The sequence below is a fragment of the Macaca mulatta genome, chromosome 7 (assembly GCF_049350105.2).
Source record: "Macaca mulatta isolate MMU2019108-1 chromosome 7, T2T-MMU8v2.0, whole genome shotgun sequence".
NCBI classification, from domain to species: Eukaryota; Metazoa; Chordata; class Mammalia; order Primates; family Cercopithecidae; genus Macaca; species Macaca mulatta.
Genome location: NC_133412.1, coordinates 109,601,722 through 109,622,695, shown reverse-complemented (window position 1 = coordinate 109,622,695; position 20,974 = coordinate 109,601,722). Strand labels below are relative to the sequence as shown.

General features: G+C 38.3%; 1 non-coding gene across 8 annotated transcripts in view; it reads left to right on the top strand.

The window, feature by feature from the left end:
- The window catches only part of LOC106999400 (uncharacterized), a 40,439-nt gene that overhangs the window by 8,013 nt on the left and 11,452 nt on the right, over positions 1–20,974 (top strand). For 5 of the 8 annotated variants that reach the window (XR_013396229.1, XR_013396236.1, XR_013396230.1 and 2 more), the window contains one exon: positions 14,425–14,515. The exons of 1 other annotated variant lie outside the window; for it this stretch is intronic. This is a non-coding gene — a transcript (uncharacterized LOC106999400). Of the gene's footprint in view, positions 1–14,424; positions 14,534–20,974 lie in introns of all 8 variants that reach the window. 2 more of the 8 variants (XR_013396233.1, XR_013396235.1) reach the window with 1 other exon arrangement.

Below are 20,974 nucleotides of genomic sequence, written 5' to 3'. Positions count from 1 at the left end.
CCGGGGTGCACATCAAGACGCTTCCCTGCCTGGGAGGCACAGAACCCTCTCCATGGGCCCCGAGGCGGGCAACCGAGGTAGCTGAGAGGGACCGCGGCCCAGCACCGGCTAGTCTGGGTGGGAAGGCGGCAGCCCAGACTTCATGCGGTCGACACCCTCTGCTCGGCCCCAGCCTAGAGGCCGCCAGCATTTGAGTCCCCTCCCAGCCGCGGCTCCGCCGTCGGGGCTTTCCCCGGAAAGGCCCAGGCGCCACCTCGCGAAGTCAGCTTGGCCAGCTCCTGAGCCCAGCTCTGTCACCCCAAAGCAAGGGGCGACACCCGCGTCCTTCCTCGGCGACCTGCGCGCTCCCGTCCCTCCCGGTTAATATTCTCCGATAATTTCCGAGGCAAAGATTTCCATCTTTTGGGCGAATTTGTTTCATCTCTCTTGAATTCAGAAACAGAGCCTTCAAAAGTCTTAATGTGTGTTTATTTTTTCTAGCATTCAAATGAATGCGAAGCCACGGATCGAATCCCGTCACTCTTTGGGGGTTAGCTTCTCCCGATATTTCACACGGAAAACAAAACTGGGTCCCTCTTATTTGTACTTGTCCTTAACCTTTGCAGCAACTGCTGTAGATGCGGCTCTGTCCATTCTCTAATAGATTTTACCAGGGGCTGGTGACAGAGAACTGATTTCTTTTCTATTAGGGTTTAGCACATCTTTGTTGAAGGCCTGTAGAATGACCAGGGATTAGATTTGCATCTCTTAGACGCCCTGTGTGGTCTTTGTGCGAAGCTTGTAACTGTTAAAAATGACTTGTTAGGAAGCGTGTGGGCTCTCATCGCTCTCCTTTTGACAGAATGATTGTGAAATTCAGATTGGCCCTGTAGGATTTAGCCCGCAGATTCCACCTGAACCCTAAGCAATTAGACCCTAATCTCACTGCAATCATATTTGAGTTAGGATTTGTTGCACTTTGTTTACTTCAATTAAAAGCAGTGGAATAATTTTTTTCCAGCTTTTAAAGTGAAATCTCCAGGCATAAAACCTTAGGACTTCTTAGAAATGCTTTTGGTAGTGATGGGGATTTCTTTTCCGTGTGGTTTCCTCCAAGTCCTCATGACCACCCCCTTCCTTCTCCTATTTAAGTGACTCCTTTTTTCCCCCTGTTGCTCGCCAAAGCATCTTCACAGGGGGCTGAATTCGCGGCGCTTGGGAAGAACCGCGTGGAGATGACGTCCAACTGGAGGGGCGCCCAAGCTCCAGCCGTCGCCCAGGGCCCGGATGGCGATCCTATGTCCCGCTGCCGCGCGGAGCTTTCCCGCCCCGGCCCACTGGCTGACTGGCCCCCGCGTGGGTTTGGGCAGTGGGCGCCAGTCGGGCGTCTTTCTTCCTGCGGCAGAGCAGGCGCTTCTAAGGCGCTGGCCGCCAGCCCCCCATACGGCGACTGAGGGGGCGGCGTGGTCAGCCTGACCTCAGCGTGTGTTCCGGTAGCCTCCCGCCCGCGCCTGCAGAGCTACCCGCGCGGACCTGCTGCGGCCCTACTGCGCAGGGTCGGCTCTAGGGGTGGGGGCGAGCGCTCTTTTTGGCAGGGTCTTCCTCTGAGCCAGCACTGGCCCGGCGGCCGTCTCACCTCCGGAGAGCTGGAGACTTGACTTCTTCATCTCCTCGCTGGGCCCCAGAGGCCCAAAGCCCAGGATTCTGGGCGCAGCCTCCTGCCGGGCGGCACAGGGCCTGTCGCCCAGGTCGTCAGGATCTCTGTCGTTTAACCCCGATGCAGTTCTCAGAAGCTGCCTGCAATTGCTGTCAAGTCAGGTCACCTTAGTAGTATTTCTTGATCTGTGGCATCTATTTTCTACATTTGTTTAGGTGGTACGACTTTGTCACTTTTATTTACCCAGAACATCTCTTCATCTGGGAGACTTGACAATGACTTTGGGTTATCGTTTATTCCATTTTGATTCAGGACCACTTATTTGCTCGTAGTGAGTTTGATTCGATTCCCTAAATTACTGCTTCACCTTTCTCAGTTAATATTCATGAGCGAGCGAACTGCAGGATTTAACAAGAGAAACGGAGGACTTCAATGCCATTTATTGTTGAAGGGGGAAGAGGGAGACACCGCTTTTTAAACTACTTAATAAACTTTTAAATAACAGGTGCTCTCATGGTCACTTGACTCAAAGAAGATATTTTTAAAAAATTCTTTGTATTTAATTCCGTAAGAATAAAGTCAGCCTGCAAGCTATCTCTATCTGTATTCCTGACTAAAAAATTTTGAGGAGGAAATACTTTGCTGAGACTAAGTACTATGTAAATGAAGAGCTACTGTAACTGATTTAAGCAGGGAGTCCTCTCTTCCAATACTTTCTGAGGTGCAGTCTGCTTAAAAACAGATCCACCTCTTTAGATCGTTCTTATAGCTAGTTACTCTTAACTTTATTAAGAATCTTTAAGAATTCAAGGGAATAAATGAGAGAGGTTCTGTCTTGAGATTGGATGGTGGGGAGGTGGGAAAGCAGTTTTAGAGAGGAAGGGGAGCAAGGCCATGGTGTAATAATCTCTTTGAGATCTACCAGGAGAAGTCTTGGTCTATTGATTGAGGATTCCTGCTACAAACCAATCCTGTGTGCAGTTTAGTGCAGTTTTTCATTCGTGAATAGGAACTGTATCAAAACCCTAGTGTGACCATGACAATTGGGTAATCACACACAAGGCATCTGTGCTAATGGAGAGATTCTGTAAATATGTTTCTAGTGAATACACAGATAACAGTCACAGTGGAAGGGTCAGGTGCCACAAATCATAGATTACTCTGCCAAGGGTTGCCAGCCATCTGAGGAAGGACATTAACTGCCTTTGCATTCTCAGAATACTCTCCTCAGTTCGTGATTTCACTTACTTGACCCTACTTCTGTTATTAAAAAGCTGGCAGGCACAATTAAGGGCAAGCAGGTTGGCTACCTACCCTTCTGGCAGCTCTCCAATATTCCCATTTAGCTGCCAGGAGACATGGAGAGGAGTGAATCACTCATGAAATCCTGTGGGAGCATCTAAAAGGTACGAGGAAAACCAGTGGCAGTGGGCAGGTCCACCAGTCGGCCCCATCTCTAAGTCTGCTATCTCATATAATAAATCACTGGGGGAATTCACTCTGGGAAGGGCAAGGAGGGGAATGATAAGAGGTAACTTAGGTATAGGAGCTCTCACTCAGTTTCCTTGGAAAGTAAGTTTAAGTGCATTACTTGATAGTTCCAGTTTTGAAAACTGTCACAAATAGAAGTAGGATTCTCATTACTAATAGGGAACAAAAATCAGGAAGAGTTTCCCTTATCAGACAGTAATAAGGGGAAAAAATCAAGAGCTTTCAATGAAATTTGGAGGACTATCACTTTTTTTCACAGAGCAAACTTCTGGCTTTTAACAATTATACTAATAGAGAAATTATTACTACATGGATAAGATTCAGGTACTCAACTTTCAGAATAATGTGAAATTGAAATTAGATAAACATAGTTCTTTTCTTCCTCAAATTAAAACAAGCAGGTATCTTGCATACAGGGGCATTGTAAAAGCAAAACACATCTCTCTCAAATATTAGCGTTGTGTTCTTGAGGATGTAAAATCTGGGATGTAACATAAAAGAATCGTAAGGCTGAGACAAGACATCTTGGGTTCCCTTTGTTGGTAGATAGGCTCTTTTCTCATACTCTTACATTGGAAGTGGTTTGGGGATCTAAAATGAACTACCACCACTAAAGGCAAAGCCGTAACACTTATTATTAGGTACCATGGAAAGTAGGCTGGTTTCATCAATGAAGGGGACTGGCTTGTATGAGAGGCCTCGTGGCACTTTTTGAACAGAAAAGAAAGGCACAATTTATTGAAGTATGAGTGGCCAGGATGGCTAGCAAAATGTATTTTTAGAAGAATATTATATTTTCTAATATGCCAAGGGGTCTTTAGATGTGAGATATTAAAAAACTAATTTTTCCCCAAATTATGTTATCACATTATCATATTCTTTGAAGAATAAAGATAGACATTAGTCATCTACATTACCAAGGGAGAAAAATATTTTAAAATCAGATGACAGATTTGTGCCTTGTAATTTAAACAATACTGAATGAGGAACAATCTTCCAAGTTCATTTAAGCAGGAATGAGAGGGAATGTCTATACAAGTGAATTTAAAAAGACCTTATTGTACAAATATGCCTAACCCCCCATTTTATTAGCTTATAATACAAATCATTACTTGCTCTTGCTACTAAAAATCATTTTAATGTAATGGATTCATTTCAGACCTATAAGAAAACCAAAGCCCATTTTTTTTACATCTTTACGAAGAACTTCAAATGGCCCCACCCAAGTTGGAGACACAGATATACTTTTTCTTATTAAGTTAGAAAGTTGAAACTTATCCTAATGAATAAGAATAAAGCTTTTTCTTTTATGAGAGTGGAGAGACAGTAGACAGAAGGAAATTCCAAGACTATGTGATTTGATAGGTGGTCACATTTTACATTCTTAAATTTAGAGCTGTAAACAACCATATTCTTTCTCTCTTTATCTGCTGTAAATCAGATAGTTAGTACCTTCTTATAGAGCCTGGCACATAATATTTGCTCAGTAAATACTTTCTGAATCAAGGAAGTTGGAAAATATTTTTCAGTACTTCTCTTGTTGTAATCCTTTCTGATACACAAAATGTAAAGATAATGAAGTATTATTAGCATTTTTCTTCTTTTTATGTAAACAAACATTATTGAAAGTCTAGATCAGTTTGATTCAAAATGACAGAAAAGAGGGCCAATTCTTTGTTAGTTAGTAAGAGAGGAGTCTTTTATATTTCTCTGGCTACACAAATTAAAACTATGTGAGGTGATGCTGTGCTGTTTCGAACAAACAAAATCCCAGATACAACACAAAATAAATTCTAACAATAACTTGGAAAATCCTTAGAGTTCATCTCTTTCTACATTCCAGACTTCAGCTTTCCATAACACACCCACCATTCAAGACCTTTAAGATTCTAAAGGGTAACTGTCTTCTAAAATGATGAGGGGGTCACAAATCCTATCCTTCTGTAGGCAGTAAAGGTGGGAATTGACAATTTCTTTTCATCGACCAGAAAAGAATTTAAAAACTAGTGTTAATTGTTAATGATAATGCCACATAGGGCTGCTCTGTAGAAGGTGATCTGATGACCAAGGGGAACTCATCACACAAGAGCAATGTCTACTATTACTGTCCTCCTAATTGCTGTCCCTTGGTAAACATTCCTCACATGTGAGTTGGGGCTATTGCCTTGGGGCACAATGGAGCCAATGTCGTGGAGTTGGACAGGGGGGATCATAAGATTGGAAGTGGCTTCAGGATTGAGATGCCCTGTGCCTTATAGTAACCTAAACAACTGAAGCATTTCTTCATTAACTTGGGGGCCTGGTTTAAGATTATCTACATGTCAGAGGAAGAATATGCTGGCAAAATCTTTTTAATTTTAAATGCAAATTATTTTACCAGTAAATATGAGGGTATCATTGCAAGTGGAAAGCGTGTGTTTTTGTATCAAGGGCATCCCTGGCTTCAGCTGAGCAGGCTCCTTTAGAAGACATTTGTATCATTGGCAGTGTCTGTTCAGCAAAATGCGGAAGACTGGACAGAGTCAAATAGCAATTGAACCTCAAATAAGCTAAATCTGAAATCTAAGTTCCATTAGTTTAAACTAAAAATTCTCAGCCAGTCATGGTGGCACACCCCTGTAGTCCCAGCCACTTGGGAGGCTGAGGCGAGGCAGGAGGATTGCTTGAGCCTGGGAGTTAAAGTCTGAAGTGCACTGTGATCACACCTGTGAATAGCCAATGCATGGTAGCCTGGGACCCTGCCTCTAGTAAAAAAACAAAACAAAACAAAACAAAAATTCTCTTTTAAAGCACTCACTTGGCATAAAAATTCTGATGCCACTTCATGTTTATACCTAAATGTGCATTTACAGTCTTAATGGGTTGCAGGTTATCCTTTAACTTGTGTTCCTAATAAGAAATGGAGCCGTAAAAGGCAATTCTCTTTTTTAACATCTGGAACAACAGTGGCCCACTGTTTACCTGAGAATTCTCCTCTTCGTTCACACGAAGATATCAATTCATATTTCACTACCAACTTGATGCCAAAGTCAAGTCAATTCACTATAAAGCAAGAGTGATTTAAAAAGTGTACTTGTAGGCAATGGTTAATATAACAGAAACCTTAAAAAGAGGTTGGTAAAAATATTCTTTTGTCATGTGCACCCATTTTAGACCCATAAAAAAGAGCTGGGGGATATCACCCCAAGGCTTACAGATTTTGTGACAAGAAAACAAAATTGGTGGTCTCTTTACACTGATCCATTTATTTAGTCAGTAAACATCCACTCAGTGTTTACACCAGGCAAAGTAGTAGGCATGGAGGGAAAGATATGTCTTTAACCTCAAAGATAATGTGTGTGGAGAAACAGGCATGTAAATAGACACTTACAGTTCAATGCAATGGGTGGACCAATGTGAGGTCTGTGCAAGATGCCGTGGAATTCCAGAAGTATTTATGTTTGGCAGGAGGAGAAAAGGTGGTGCTTGAGCTCACTCTTCAAGGAGGAGTAGGGTTTTATCAGACATTGCAGGTGGAGGGAACAGCATGCACAAAGGCCCAGGGGCAATGAGAAGGAATATCATGTTCAGGGAATCATACCTAGTTTGCATTGCCACAACATAAAATGTGAGGAGAGTGTTAGAAGTGAAACTGAAGGGGTGGTACAGGCTAAACATTTCAAAGAGCCCTGAATGCCAGCCTAAGAAGTGTAGATTTTATCTTATGTAGCAGATGGAAAGCCAATGAAAAAAACTCAAACATAATCAGATGTGCATTTTAGAAAGGCCAGCCAGTCAGCAGAGTGAAGAATGGAATGGAAATGGGGCAAACTAGTGACAGTGAGACTATCTGGTGATTGTTTTCACCTGCCTGCTTGGTGTAAGTGTGCTAAAGAGAACCACCTTCCATCAAATAAATATGAATCCTCAAAGCCTGGCAAGAATGAAGGCGTAAAGATATTCTCCAAAGAAACATCTTTTTAAAGAAAAAGACTTCACACTGGGTAAAGATGGCCAATTAATTTGGTAAGACCTGCACATACCTTTTACATACATACTTGTTTTGCTTAATTATACGACTGACACCACCTGAGGACATTTTTGTTACTGTATTAAACAAAAGAAAGACTTTGTAGTATTGTAGAAACAGTATTACCAGGACTCAAGAATTGCCTGTAGTTTAACTTTACACCTTCGTCTTTGTAAGACCTTGGGAAAGTCACTTTACCTCTTTTAGCCTCCATTTCCTCAGTTGTAAAATGAGGAGCACAATGTAAATTATTTGTAATGGCACTTTATTTATATTATTGTATATTGGCAGCTTTGTTTGCACTTATTAATCTCTCCTAATGTTTCTTACTCCATCTTAATGATTTTTTTTTTCTTTTACAATTTTAAGAGGGACAGAAATATTTGGAAGATAACTTTTAGAGGTGTTATGTGGGGTAAAACTCTGTGTTGACTGTACTCCACTTTATACAGTTAGCCTTTCTCCTGGAAAGAGTAAGGGTGTTGGTAGCCATTTTGAAACACTGGACTGCTCACGAGTCACATTTTATCCTTACATGAACAAAAAGACGACCATTTAATCACTTTTAAGGTCTACTAGGCTAATGAATGATTTAGCTCTAATTTTTAGATTATAGATTTTCCTGTCCAAAATGATTCTATCTCTCAAGACAAATAACTGCATGTTCTCAAAAGGCTAGTGTATGGATACAGTTGTGACCCTTAAAATCATAGAAAGTGTGCTGCTTCTAAAAAATAGCCTCCTTATTTTAAATTCTGCATTTCTTTGGAAATATCCTGTTATTTAATTTTTTTTCCACTTAAGGGCCTGTTTACATTAGTAATATATCTTCTAGAGCCCTGGGAGTTTATAGGGTTTGTACCTAGAAAACATCCCAGCACTATTACTATGCTTCAGAGACATACAGGGGTCCCAGGGCAAATCAAAATGTTTTTAAATGTATGACATGTGTGAAGTTGATGAAAATTCATGACCTCTCTGTCAGAGCTGCTTGAGTTTAAGTCATCAGAGAAAGGTGAGTGCAAAGAATTTTATTTAATACTTTTATTCTGGAATCCTTCTCATTCCTTGCTCATGGTCCCAGGTTTTAGCTCTGTTCTACTTAACAGTCTGATTACAAAAATAAAAAATTAGCAGTGTGTTCTAAATTGCTTTTCAGAATTTTCTGCTTAAACCACTGCTCAGATATATAACTTTTAAAGAGGGATTGAAATGTAGTTTGAGAATATAGTCACATACTACAGAACATGCAAAATACATGTGGAAGACCTCACGAGTGCTGGTAATTCAACTGGTTATACTTTATGATTTAGAAATATTTTCAAATTTGTCTTTTAAAATTGAAAAGAAAACATTGCAGGGAAATTCACAAAAATAAAAAATCCCAAAATACTGTGGTTACTGAGATCAGCTGTTTTTAAGTAAAAATCCATTCAAAGCAAAATAAAAGGCATTGTGTGGTGTATGCCGGCTAAAACTGAGAACACAAGAGCATTGCAGTTAATTAGAACCAATCAACAGGATGCTTTGCAACATTTCTCACATCAGTGCACCATCTGATCTTCATAATACACATTTCCCACAGTCTTGATGCAAAAAGGACTGGAAATAAATATTTGACTCATCAAAAATATATGATGCTTTTTAACTGTGCTTTCTAATAATTATTTTCAAGTTACTGTTATGAAAATAAGATCTTGAAAATCTGCAAAGGCTGTTCTATTTGCATTTTAAGGGGGATAATCTTAGTTACCTTTTTTGTTTTGTTTTAATTTTATCTGTACTTGAACCTGAGAAAAATACTGATTTTTAAGAATAATATTTAGGGCATGAATTTGTTTTATTACATGTTTTATATATGGCTGTTGTACTTATGAAAGATAACTGAGCTTTTCTTGGGTAAACCATCATATTATGAATGATTAATTAGTACACTATAAATAATGAAGCACTACATTATAGCTGTTTTCATATTAACAGAACACTGAACTAAATTAACTGCATTAACATCTACATCATAAATGTTTTAAACGAATATGCAGTATTTAACACTATTCTGTTTCTACAATTTATTCAATGCCTGGTTCAACCCAGAAAAGTTTTGCTTTAGTTTCATTTATTATACTCACAAATTGTTCTACTAGGAAAAAATATTGTATAGATTTTGTCATATTTTTGTTAAGTTCATAATTTGTTCCTTATAGACATTTGTTTCCTTTTTTTTCTTCCCTGCATCTTACTTTTTTTTTCTTTTTTTCTTTTTTCTTTTTTTTTTTTTGAGAGTCTTTGTAACCTTGTCTATATATTAAAGGTAGAGCTCCCTCTGGGCCGCTGAAGTGCTTCAAAACAGATTCACAAAACAGTTTGTTAAAAATATGTTTAACTTGAATCAGAAATATATACAACTTGACAATAGTTTGTCATCAAGTTTTGCTTCCTCTTAAAAGCTAATTTATGGATGTCTAGCAGGTATCGTTTTTAGAGACAAAACTAGCTGTGAAACTGTTGCTATTAAAAAGAGAATTATCTTCCAAATGAGTTGATGATCCATTCTTCTAAATTTATAAGGTACAACTTGCTGATGGAAGTAATTTACTCTTCAAACTCTGCAGTCATCTCTTGCCAAAAGAAAATGTTTGTTTATTTCGTTGTGGTCTATATGTTTTCTCCCTTTACATCACACAAGATGTTTTTCTCCTCCCAACCCCCAAAAGCCCATTGCTAAATATTGTCTTTCTTGAACACTCTGGTTTCCGTAGGAAAAAAAAAAATAGTTTCAAGAAACTGTCTTCACGCTAGCAAATAAACTTTGTTCTTTGTCCTTTTCTTTGAACAGATTTGATCTACTTCCATTGCAGGAGGTGTCTCTTAGCTAGGTTCTCTTTAGAAAAGTTACTCTTTCTACTAATTTACAGAGACAGCTTTGATGACAAATACTTTATTTAGAGCACTCATCTTACAAACACAGAAAAAAGCCCATGTTAGGATGTAAATCTTTTTCTTACTAACTAGCCTTTTAAAGGCAATAATATTTGTGTTTATATTTTAAACATTTGATATATTTGCCCATTAGGATTGAAGCATTAGCCCCAAATGTTAACTGCTCCAAAGAAAAGCAGTTTCAACAAATAACCTGAAATTGGCTCTGTTACACCAGTTTGATTTATAGGAATTTAAATAATAATGGCCTAAAATGCATATTACAATAACTCTGCTTATCTATAATATCTTAAGCAAACAATTTAGGTAGAAAAGTCATTTGATAAAGATAATTGGTTCAGGCAAAATAGAACTCACATTCTTCTGCCAGATAATAATTCAGCGGCTATTCTAACTTCAGTAGTGCTTTATTAGACCCAGTTCTCATTCTTCTTAAAGACTTAAGAAAAAAGACACATTCTTTATCTTTAAACAATTATTTTAAAATAAGTAAACAGCAGGAATGGGATAAAACTTCTCTATCAGATTTATTTGCTGTTATTCAATTTCTCAAAAATTTTCTTAGGGGACAGGAATGTCATATGTTTAGTTTCAGGACAAAGGCACCTTTTAAAATGAAGAGCTTAAACAAAATCTATAAAGAAGTTTGCTTAACAGATAGTAGGCTGACTAAGCTTTTAGTTGTTAAAATTATCAAAACCAGGGGGCAAAAACTAACATTTAACGAACTTTAAAACTAATGTGAGGCTAATTTTTAATAAAGAACATCTTTTAAAAATAACAGAAGCAATTATGAACAATTTCTGGAATTCACTTTGGATAACATGTCGAGCAGGCACATTGTTTTACTATTCTTCTGTGATTTTCTTAACTTCCTAATTAAGAAAAATTATGTAACTTCAGAATGTATCCTGCTTAAGGAAACATTTTTATGCAGGATGGTACCCAGTTAAAACAAGACAAGACAAAATCTTAGAGTCAAACAACATTAATTAACTCATTTGGCAATTATGTATTATTGTTGCTATTATTATTTTGTTTGATTAATGACCAAGCTATTAAATAATTCAAATAATTCAGATTTCTAGCTGTGTTATAAAATGTTCTTTTAATAATTTAGCAATTAATTATAAACCCCTTGCATGTGATTCATGAATATTCACTTTTATATCTTGAGACATGTATTTAAATTTTACAGTTTATTAATTGCTTTTAGCTGCATGTTGTATTAAGGTGCAAATAATCTATTGTAAGTTGGTTGAGTTCATTTAAGAGAGTGTTTACATTTAATGTTGCTTTTTAATAGACAGAAATAAAGTTGCTAAATTCAATACAAGGCAATTGTTAATTTGTTAAAGTTGCAAAAATTTTGTTAAAATGTTTTGGCAATAAAAAATTTCATAGATATTAATAAATCTTCACTTTATGACTTTCTATCCTATACACTTTTTAATTGCTTTAAATATATAAATATATTATTTATTTTTAAAGGAATGAGCAAATTAGAATTCCAATTCACTCTAAGGAGACAGAGTTTAAATTTTTCAACAGGATAATTAACTATTTGCTTGGCTTCAATTTATCTGTCTTGTACATACAGCGATTTGACAGAACTGACTAGTGAAAACTAACCAAAGCTAGAAATCAACGGAGAGAATAGTCAAGAATGGAAAAAGGAAGAGTTTCAGGAAATGATATTTTCCCATCAGTGGATAGGCATGCATACATTAAAGGCATAAAAGGCCGTGGGAGGAGAAACAAAAGCTGTAAGCTAAGGATCCTGCAAGTCTGAATTAACTAAATGGAGAAAAAAATGAAATCATTCTGCTTAAACCTGTTCACTAATAAAAGGAGAATCGCTTTTGTTAAATATGCTTGGTGTGATTATCAAGCAAAATTTTTTTCTCCCAGACATCTATGAATAAAACATGCATTTGAGCACTAGGTAAACAAACAATAAATGGATGAGTTCAGTTACAACATAATAACATTTTATTTGGAAAACATATATAATCATATTTGTATTGGCAATCCAAATTTAATGACTTCTTTCAGTAAAATCAAAGTGCCTCACAAATAACATTTAATGCATAAGGATTGTTTACTATTTGCCCATTTTTTTTTCTGTTTTCTCAAATAAACAGATTTTTAAGGTCTCTGCTGAACCATACATAAACTAGGTGAAATGTGATTTTTCAGAAAAGACTTTCTTTTGGATTTTCTTAATTTTAGGTTACAGATGCTGTAAAAATAAATTTAAAAACACGTTTTTGAGATGGGGAGAAAATGTTTTCAGTCTGTGTAGCCTGGGCTGATTTGAACAAGACTCTGTGTGTAACCATAGTCTTTGGCTTATTAGCCATTTCATCAACATGACATCATCTTCTGCAAAATATGAATGAGGAGAAACCATTTACAATAAGAAAAGCAAACAACAGAATGAATTTCCTCTGTTGGTGTTTTGTGAGACTGTTAAACAGAAAATGGAGGGAAGAACTCTCTTTAGACGATATCACTTAATTAAGTAAAGCATCCTAATCAGAGTCCCCTCCAATTGTAATGACTGTAGGGAGTCAAGTACATTTCTGTCTATATTAGAGTATCTAACTGCAATGATTTATTGATATTTATTTTAGAAGTGCAACACAAAAGCAATAAAACAGAGGAAGCAGGGAGAGAGGGAACATGCCATTGCTTACTACAGTTACAACCAGAACACAACAAACTTCCTGATTTTCATGTGGGAGGTTTTGCTTTCCAAAATCAGAGCCCACCTTTGTAAGAGAATGTTCCTTTTCCTCATTTGATTTTTCCAAATGTTCACTGTGGCGTTTCTTTGTCCATTAGATGAATCATTGATTCACTTTCCTCACTGCAAGAATCACTGCAAATGAGTGGATGAGCACCTGCTGTTTTCTGCAGTGACATTACTGGATTGCATTCTACCCTGATTTTAGTCTTAAAATACAGCTTCTCTGTATGAGAGAGAGATTGAGGAAGGAGAGTAAATATACAGTATAGGCAGACAGACATTGGCTGCCCTCCAAGTTGCACACAGCATAAACCTGTTTATCTGCTACATTTCACAAATCTCAAAAACATGTGAATAATCAGGCAAGCAACTGGATAAGTGATTCACACTAGGGAACCTAACCAATATTCTGATGAGAGGATACTATGATGCTAAGATGTTGAGGCAAATAGGCCTGTATTGTAGAAACTGCATATAGTAAAGTTGATTAGTGGTTCAAAGGAGAAAACAATCTGTACTAAAATGAAGTTGAGGCAGTATCCCACCCTGTGGTCTTTGGTTTGTTATATTTATGTGCAAGTTACCTGGATAATTGAGTTTAAAAATATACATTCATTCATACCATTCCAATAATTGGGGTCAGTATACATTGATTGGCCTTCATGTCAGTTGTCAAGGTAATTTATTTCTGGAGACCAAGATCTAAATATTGAGGGCTAGTGCCTTAAAACCCAAATTATACCAACACATCTATTTGAAATTAAATTACCAAACATACTTAGAACCTATTCATTTTGAAGAAGCAACTTTTCTTGGAAGGCTACAGTCAATTTTTATTATTGTAGAAGATGAATTGTCTGAGAATAAGTGAACTAGGCATGTAAGGCTCTTGTTATAGCTACATCACTGCTTTCTCTATTTTTCTCTTTGTTTCTTCCTCATTTGCTGATCATTTAATCTCCCTTTGTCTTATTCCCATGATTATTGTGCTTTAGCATTTAGCTGTGAAGTGGAAGCTCTCAAAGGTTTTGAGGCTAACCCCAAAAGTATACATTGTTTCTGAAAATTTCATGAGGTTGTTTGTGAATTTTGGGCTTAAATCACTTCCATAAACTATATTTGGTTAATTACAGCAAGATGAATTATCAACTTGCTTGATATATCTGTCTATTCGCTTATATGGTAGACCTGTCATCACAGGTCTATACCAGGAAAATGTAGGTTTCTCTACATTTGCAAACCCAAAATACTATTCCAGAAAGAAGAGCAATAATACAACAAGGCAATTGAATAAACATTGCACATCCTACAGCTTTTTTTCCCCTGCATTGCAGAAAGGCAAATTGCTAAAACTTTTTGATACTAGAAAACTTTGTTAAATTACGGTAACCAAAGACATAATCATCTTAGCAACAGAAAGTCTTGGAGAAGGTAGGTGACCTGGAAATTGATGTTCCAAACAATATTCTGCTACATTTGAGCTTCTTCATTAAAGCTTTGCCTCAAGAGAATGTATGTTGAGTCTACTGCCAATTGCATCTGCCAAATGCTTTTTATTGTCTGAACATTTTCTCATCTTCTTGCTTTTCGTCTCAGGTTCTTTTTATTCAGGATCAGGCACAGAGACTGACTGAATGGCTCCAATTATCAGGATTTGAAAACCCAGTATCAGAATCTACCACTTTGTGTAAGTCTGCCCTGAGCAGTGTTTTCTTTAGCAACAGGACACTTACATAATATGGGATCATCTTTTCTTCTTTACTTCTCTCTGACCTTGTAAAATATGACAAAATTTTTTCATGATTAATAAGTCCACTGCATGGGAGATTTTGCAGGAAATGCAACATAAGAACCAAAAAGCATTCTTTAAAAGATATGTTCAGGTAAGTGACAAATGGAAGTTTATGGGTGGTCAAGGGTGTTACTAAAATTGTTGACAACCTAATCAATAGTCTGAAGACTCAACACATTGATTTTTTAATCATAGAAAATTATACTAGGCTTTCTGTGTGAGTCGGGTTTTGAGTATATGCCCACAAAGCTGAAGTTGGTTCTGTGAACCTCAATTAAGGTCAACCACAGATGTTTTACGCAGCCAAGAAGAACCTTTTAAAAGTTTTTTTTTTTCTTTTTTTTTTTTTAAAGTGATAGCTATTCTGATTAAAAAATCATCACCAGGGGCCAGGTACAGTGACTCACGCCTGTAATCCTAGCACTTTGGTAGGCCAAGGTGGGCAGATCACCTGAGGTCAGGAGTTCAAGACCAGCCTGGCCAGCGAAGTAAAGCCCCATCTCTATTAAAAATACAAAAATTAGCTGGGCATGGTGGCAGGCGCTTGTAATCCCAGCTACTCAGGAGGCTGAGATAGGAGAATTGCTTGAACCCGGGAGGCGGAGGTTGCAGTGAGCGGAGATCGCACCATTGCACTCCAGCCTGGGCAACAAGAGCGAAACTCTGTCTCGGGGGGAAAAAAAGACCAAAAACAATCACTAGAGCTGGGCATAATGACGCATAACTGTAATCTCAAAACTTTAAGAGGCCGAGGCGGGCAAGTCGCTTGAGCCCAGGAGTTCAAGACCAGCTTGGGCAACATAGTATGACCCTTAGCCAGGCATGGTGGCACACACCTGTAGTCCAGCCACCTGGGAGTCTGAAGTGGGAGGATCTCCTGAGCCTCAGACGTCTAGGTTGCAGCAGGCTGTGATCATGCCACTGCACTGCAGCCTTGGTGACAGAATGAGACCCTGTCTCAAAAAAAAAAAAAAGAAAATCACCAAATCCTACATAATCTACATACCACAGGAATCTTAGAAATAATATGTGGGCTGCAAGTGAACTTTTTAATTCTCAAAGGCAATACAAAAAGGATATGAAGTTAAAAAAATAAAAAGTTGTTCCTTTCTTTTCCCCTAGTCTCCTCAATCCCATTCCCCAGTGGTGGCCTTAATAGTCTCTCATATATTTTTACTAATTTTTAAAAATTCATATGCAAGCACATCATCTTTTAAATCACAAATAAAATCATACAATATATTTACTATTTTAAGCTTGTTTTTATTCACCTCAGTGTATGTGACTGTTGCTCCATGCCCTACACATGGGTTTATCTCATTCTTCTAGAGCTGCAAAAGATATTACATAATATAGTATTATATATATAACCACTACCATGTTGATAGATATGTAGGTAATTTCTATTTAATTTCTTTGCTTTTACAAATAATACTTCAGCAAATGTATGTATAGTTTTTTTTTGTTCTTCTATAAGTGTACTTGCAGAATCAATTCCTTGAAGTAGAATTGCTAGATAAAAACACATTTACAATTTTTGAATTATATTGCCACATTATTGACATAAGAAGTTGTAACCATTCATTTTTCACTGACAATTTTTGAGAGGTGAGGATTTTGACAAGCACTGAAACGAGTTCTGTGTGTGACACATCTGCCTTCTAGTCCATGTCTTCAAACTTGGCTAAACAGAGTTCAGTGGCAGCTGGGAGGCTTAGTGATCATCTCGTGGAAAGAAAGAATCCTCCTATGGCCTATGTGCTTGGAATAGCAGCTGTGGCTGGGAGGAGCAGCACTGGGATGGGGAGAGAAATAGCTAGGGAAGTATGGCTGCCATCAGTTTAGGACTGGGCTTGAGTTTTCACCAAGGCCACTTCCTAGAAGCCTTCCTGACACGGTTGGGGGCTGAAGAGCAAAACCAGGAGCCATTCCCACAGGCTGTCATGAGAGTGGAGAAGCAGCTACATTAGCACCATCTGCAGCCTCGCTTTCTGCGCACACTGTCCATCTCTGCTCAGATTCTAATCCACGTATGCATTTACCTTTTCTCCATAGCTCATCCTGGCTTTTAGGGAAGTGCTATTCTCAGTCACCTGTGGCTGCTCATCAGCAGGCAGGAGTTCTCTAGGCTTCCTCTCTATTTTACCACTTAGTTTGTCTCTGCGTGATTAACCCAGAAAATTTGCCCGACATTGACCCAGTTCCCTGATTTGAAGAGACAGCCTCATCCTTGAAACTTTGACTCCTTATTCAATACTTTTATCTTTATAAGTCCTGTTTTCATCTTGAAATAGAAACTGGGAAGTGCCTCTTAATCTACACCTAGATCGCAGCCTTTACGTTGAGGGGTTACTTGAATGTTCTCAGGGTTGCAGTTACACTAGAAGTTTGGTTTGTATTTAGCATTAACATGCTAGGCACTATGGTAGCCCCTGTGGGTGCAAAAATGCATAAAACACAGTTCATGCCTTCAGAAGTGTATACCATAGTGAGGAGGAAGCACTAACAAACGCAAGCCACTCTGAGAAGCGTTAGAACAGAGGTATTTAATTAAAAAATTCTATGAAGTCTCAATTCTGGAAATTTATCCTACAGACATACAAAAGGACTTATAGACAAGTTGTTCACTGCAGCATTGCATGTTATGTGAAGAGGTAAGAAACACCCTGTCAACAAGGACATTTTATGAGTCCTATATACTGACATGGAGTGATCTTTGGGTTATATTTTATATGAGCAATCAAGCTGCAGAAGATGTATGGTATATGTTGCTTTTTGTGTAAGAAATCTAGGAAATAAAAATATGCATTAATGCTTGTATATACATAAAAACATTGGAAGAGCCCGGAGGAACACAGGGCAAGTGTTAACCTATAGGGGGCATCAGGGATTAGTGGGGTGGATAGGAAAAGGGAACATAATACAGCTTTTCAATGTATATGTTTTAATGTCATTTTAATTCTTGGGCCATGTGATTGTGTTATCTAGTCAAAAATAGCATATTCAAAACTTACATAGTAAAATAAGATTTCCCCCTCTTCAACCTCTGCATTTCCCGAGGTGTTTGGAAGTGCTTGGCTACATTTATCTGGGATAAAGAACATTACATGGGACTGGACAAGGGAGGCTCCGAACAGGATAAAGAAATTTTCTTAGAGTCCACTGAATTTTTCTTACCACATTCATAAATCCACTATCTCATGGAGATGATTTTGAGCAGAGCTAGGAGAAAGAATAGATATTCTTCACAAAATTCTGAGAGATGGAATTTCTGGGTTTTTGTTTTGTTTTGTTTGAGACAGAGTCTCCCTCTTGTCACCTGGGCTGGAGTGCAGTGGTGCGATCTCAGTTCACTGCAACCTCTGCCTGCTGGATTCACGTGATTCTCCTGCCTCAGCCTCCCAAGTAGCTGGGACTACAGGCATGTGCCACCTCACCTGGCTAATTTTTTGTTTTGTTTTGTTTTTTGGTATTTTTAGTAGAGATGGGGTATTGCCATGCTGGCCAGACTGGTCTCGAACTCCTGACTTCAGATGATCTGCCTACCTCGGCCTCCCAAAGTGTTGGGATTACAGGCGTGAGCCATGGCACCCAGCCTGAAATTTCTTATAAACAGGACACATGTAAGATATGGGAATAATTTCGGATGTTTCATTTTTTTAGCATCCTATAGGCAAGGCTGTGAGAGTGGCCACTTCAGGTTTCCCATGATGATGTGGTAGGAAAGGCATGATTTACCCATACCTTGAGTTGACCTGCTTAAGTCATGAGGTTGAGCAATGTGAAACTTTTCTTCCTAAAGCTTTAAATAGGCTGGGCATGGTGGCTCGCACCTGTAATTCCAGCACTTTGGGAAGCCAAGGTGGGAGAATCACTTGAGCCCAGGAATTAGAGACCAGCCTGGGCAACAAAGTAAGACCCTGTTTCTACAAGAAATCAAAACATTAGTGGGGCGTGGGGGCATGCGTCTGTAGTTCTAGTTATACGGGAGGTGGAGGCAGGAGGATTGTTTGAGCCCAGGAGGTGGAGTCTGCAGTGAGCCATGACCGGGCCACTGCACTCCAGCCTGGGTAATAGAGCAAGACCCTGTCATACACACACAAAAAGCTTTAAATAAAGGTCTCATGCTGATCAATGAATAAGAGAAATTGGCTGCCTTACCAAGTAAATGCCTCTTTTATTTAACAAAGATGTGTCCCATAAATTTTCTAGAACATCACATTAAAGTGATTTATAGAAAGGTTGTGGGATAGAATTAGATCTTGAGAATTCTCTGGTCTCTTCCATAAAGTGAAATCAGGAAGTTTTGAAAGAAGGTGGTAGATAATAAATAATTTGTGAGGAAAAATGTTTATGATGATTTCATGACTATAATGTTAGAAGACTGTTAAAGAGTGATATAATCATCACAGGAGCCACACAAGGACATAAAAGGCCCTTGGTAGATGAGGAGGACTTTACTTCCCCGTACATCTCTGCACCAAAGCTCATTACTACTATGACTTCCCTGACTTTCCAGTTCATTTTAGTCCTTTTTGGCCATAAGACTATACCTAGGTGATAAGCTCTGGTTACCCAGGAAGCATGGGGGTAGGTGAGCATGAAGTGGTGATTCCCTGCCTTCCATTCACCAGTTTCTCTCATTGCTTCCCTCATCCCCCACAAATTTCATCTCTCAGCTGGTCTCAAATCAGTCCTGTGACAAGAGTCTGAAAAATCCTAGTGATTTAGGAATGAGGCTTTCAGATATGATAAAGTGACCACATAACATATCTAGCCTACACCTAGTATCAGTTTCTTTTTTGAAGTACTAGTGAGTCATTTTATTTTTTATGTGATTATCACACAAATGTGAACATGTTAAGCAAGTTATTGCTAGCAATCAGGACCGCTTGTTACATAACATCAGTAAGAGGGACTCAGGTGAGAAGCAACTCTGATTATAGGTATTTAGCCCAAATGTACATCAGTTGTAACTCCTTCAATGTATTCTTTTAGCAGCTAATTGAAATACTTTATCAGTGAAAGTCTTGACACAACAGTTACACAAACATACACATAAGAACATGAGGAAATTAAATAAGACTTATAATATACACCTTAACAAAATGATGGCTTAATTTGTACTCCCTTTGTAATTTTAACTAAATATTGTGGTGAGTAGTTCTTACTTTACATCTTAAGTATATGGGCATTTATTACACACAATATGAAAATACTTCAGGAGGCTTGTGATTAACGCTGTGGTATTCAGGCACAGTTTATAGCGACTTTCAATCAAAGACAAAAGGCCCAAGCAGATGATGAAACACTTAAAAAAGATGTATGTATACAACCAAGGACTTAATTCAGACTTTCTCATTTTAGCTCAGTTCTAGTTCTTGGCTTATCAAGGATGGCCCCAAAGAAGTATTCTCTGAGCCTGGCTCAAGGACGCCCTATGGATTAGCCCCTAGGGTAGGTTGACCAGAAAAAGTACAGGATGTTCAGTTAAATTTAATTCCAGATAAAGAGTGAAAAATTTTAAGTATAAACATGTCTCAAATATTGAATGTAACATACTACATTTAAAAGTTAGTTGTTTATTGGAAATTCAAATGTAATTGGACATTTTTTATTTTCATTTTTTCTAAATCTGGCATCCCACGGGCGCTGAAGAATACTCAAATACCTCCTTTCCCTGCCCACCATGACTGAACTTGGATCTTTCAATCATACGGACACATGCTTAAACTCTTACGTACTCACTCTCTGAGATAAAATGCCTTACAGATGTGAAATCCTCAAATACAGAATTTCTTTTTTTTTTTTTTTTTTTTGGAGATGGAGTCTCACTTTGTCACCCAGGCTAGAGTGCAGTGACGCGATCTCGGCTCACTGCAAGCTCTGCCTCCCGGGTTCACGCCATTCTCCTGCCTCAGCCTCCCGAGTAGCTGGGACTACAGGCGCCCCCTACCATGTCCGGCTAATTGTTTTTGTATTTTTAGCAGAGACGTGGTTTCACCATGTTAGCCAGGATGGTCTCGATCTCCTGACCTCGTGATCCGCCTACTTTGGCCTCCCAAAGTGCTGGCATTACAGGCGTGAGCCATTGCGCCCAGACCAAATCCAGAATTTCAATCTAGCTCCATGGTCTGGATCTCTTATTGGATATTGCCTACTACCTAAGCTTGTTCCCTCCCCATGTAACATTTTGTTTATACCATATATTTTCAAAGACATTTTTAAACATTTGTTTTTGAAGAGAACATCAATTGCCTTGCCGCTAAATGCAATACAGAGAACATTTGAACATCTAAGTTCTTCTCTCTCTCTCTTCCTGAACTTAAATGCAATTTTGATTTTTCTTTCTTT